Source organism: Halyomorpha halys, unplaced genomic scaffold (genome assembly GCF_000696795.3).
Source record: "Halyomorpha halys isolate HHAL.00 unplaced genomic scaffold, Hhal_1.1 Scaffold1129.1, whole genome shotgun sequence".
Classification (NCBI taxonomy): domain Eukaryota; kingdom Metazoa; phylum Arthropoda; class Insecta; order Hemiptera; family Pentatomidae; genus Halyomorpha; species Halyomorpha halys.
Window position 1 is genome coordinate 50,838 of NW_027105263.1, and position 2,792 is coordinate 53,629.

At 38.6% G+C, this 2,792-nt stretch overlaps 1 protein-coding gene across 5 annotated transcripts in view; it reads left to right on the forward strand.

Annotated features, from left to right (window-relative positions):
- Window positions 1–2,792, forward strand: part of bves — a gene marked incomplete at its 5' end in the record, with an annotated part of 63,944 nt that overhangs the window by 30,922 nt on the left and 30,230 nt on the right.

Here is a 2,792-nt window from a genome sequence, read left to right on the forward strand (position 1 = left end):
TTTTTTCCTTTTTGTAACTATAGTGTTTGTATCTTTTTTAGCCCTGACGAAGCCCTGCTACGTGTGGCGAAACGTTGGCTCAATAAAATAGTATAATTATCTACTATTTGAGTTTTTTTTTACCGCACCCGGACCATATTCCATTCATAAAATAATGATCTACAAATCGACGTTCCTCCCTATTCCTTCCTACTCTTCCGAATCGTAGGCCCTCACCTCGAAACACAAGACCCGGATCCAATCCATGGAGGTGCGGTACCTTCGTAAAGTGGAAGGAAGAACACGACGAGATATAGTACCGAACAGTACCATTTGGACTAACCTCGGAGCCAAACCGGCTGAGCGCATCTAAGATGGGCACAAGCTAAGATGGTTCGGACACCTCCTTCGGATGGAGCAGGAAAGAACTGCCAGAAAGACATATGAGACTCGCGTGGAGGGAGGCGTTCAGAAGGCGGGATATGGACTGGAGTAGGAGAAGGGAAATGGTCCAAGAGCGAGATATCTGGTCCAGACTCTGCAAATTGTAACCCCACACTGCGCAAGCGGTAAAGGGGATAAAATTATTATGATGATGATGATGATATTCATACTGAAAAATAATATTACTATTTACATTAAAAACCCAAAGAAGAAAAATTAAAACGACAAACAATTAAAAATAAATAAGTAAGGTGTCAAAACGGTATCAAGGTAAATCATTAAAAAATTAAAATTTTCTTAATAAAAAATAAGAAAAATAGAATCTTAACTACTACGAACTACAGATTAATTCAATTCCAGGATCACGACTTCTTTTATTTTGTTCTAGATCTTTCAATTTGATAATGTTCTTGTTTTCTTCAAATAATGACAGTCCTGATTAGTGTCGTCCTGTTGCTTCAAATCATACAACATAATTTGAAATGTTTATGCGTTACAATTGCAAATGTCTGTATGTCCTATATAAAAGTGTTTTGTGATTTTTTCACATACTACATTTCCCAGTCATTTAACAATATCGCTGCAGGCCTCTTCTTGAGCCTCCTTTTGTGCATTTCTGGTCCTCATACTGGATATGATGGTAATGTCGTCGGTGTTAGCGGCGGTCGTTACTTTTGCCAACTTTATCAGCAATATGTGGGGAAAATAGATAATAGGTAAGAGAATTGCTCCTTGTTGCACTTCGCAAGTCAATGGAACGAATCTGTAATGAACCTCGCGAATCTGCAGTATGTTTCTGTTGTGTAGAAACGAGACGATGACACCGCAAAACTGTTACGGACATTCGAGATCAACGAGATTATGGCATAGGATGTCGTGAGAAACAGATTCAACTCGCCCTTGTGAAATAGATGGCGCACAGTCGTTGCCTCGTCCCGGTAGAAATTAGTGTTCACCTCATACTGGACAGAGGATAGTTTAGTTTGGTTTGGTCAGCTCCTAAGGAATCACAGAGGTTCTTCTTGTAAACTTTAGCGATTTGTGACAACAGGTTAATTAATGTGTTGTGGTCTGCTTTGTTCCTGGACTTTTGCGACTTGTGGAGTGGGAAAAGGATGGAATTTTTCTATTTAGCGGGGATGTATCTCAGCCTCAAGCACTAATTATAAAGGTTATAACGATAGGAATTATAAATTTCCTATTCCAGCTTCAGAACGATGATTGCCTCCCCCTCCCTTTCAGAAGGATGGTTTGCACCGCCTTCAAAAGGATGTTTTGTACCCCCTTCAGAAGGATGGTTTGCACCCCCTTCTCTGCAGGTGCCTGATGCCCAGGTGCACCTTTACTTTCACAGTCACCGGCACTAGCACTTGAATAGGAAACTGCCACTAACCTGTCTTTACTGCTTCTGAGAGCTGGAAACACATTCCTCTGTAAACCACCCTTCACTGGAACCAAAGAAAGTTCTAAAGAACTTAACACTATTGCTACAGTACTGGTCACTAAGGAACACTGATAACTTTATGTTAACTCCTCTGAACTTATTATACTATATTTTATCGACCAAAAACTACTTTCTTTTTTTTTGGTTTTATAACTCCTGTTTAGAAAAACGGTTTAATAATGTTTAAATATGTATATATTTATAAACAATGTCTTCTTTTTTCCCCTCGATCCCTCTGAAAAATCTCAGAAAAAAATACAGGAATTAATAAGTTGCATTACGTAAAAGAAACATAAAATGAATCGAATACAGACTTTTTCTACTATTGATACTTGAAGGTATCCAAGTGAGATACTTATCTGAAGTTTGATGTGACCAATCTGTACAGAACTCTACTTAAATCTTTGTAGGTGAGAGACCTCCGCCAAATGATTGAAAAATAATAATTAAAGAAGAAAGAAGATAAATATATAATAATGATAATGAAGGTATAGAAATCGAAAAGTAGTAGGAGAGTGAGAGGGGGTATAAGAGAAGAAGGGACTTAAGGTAGGGTGATGTTGATAGGGTTTATTGGGCCCTCCCTACCCTGCCACCTCGCAGGAAGGGGGATGGCGATAACTGTTCGGAATAGTGGATTGAAGAAAGCAGGGAGGTTGTCAAAAAACTTGAACAGGCAACATTCTCAGATCTCGTAGAAGACGTCGAAAGGTGTTTTAATAATTAATTAAGGATTATCCAGGTTCCTGTGAATTAGTCTCTTAATACTATATTCAATGACTTGGTATTAACAGAGTAAGGCAATTATCCTGTTAAGGCTTGATATTCTGGTTAGGGAAGATGGCGGGATTGTGAATAACCTCTGCTTTCATGAATTTGTGACAATTTCCATGTTAGATTCTTGCGTAGAAATCTTAACTCAGCT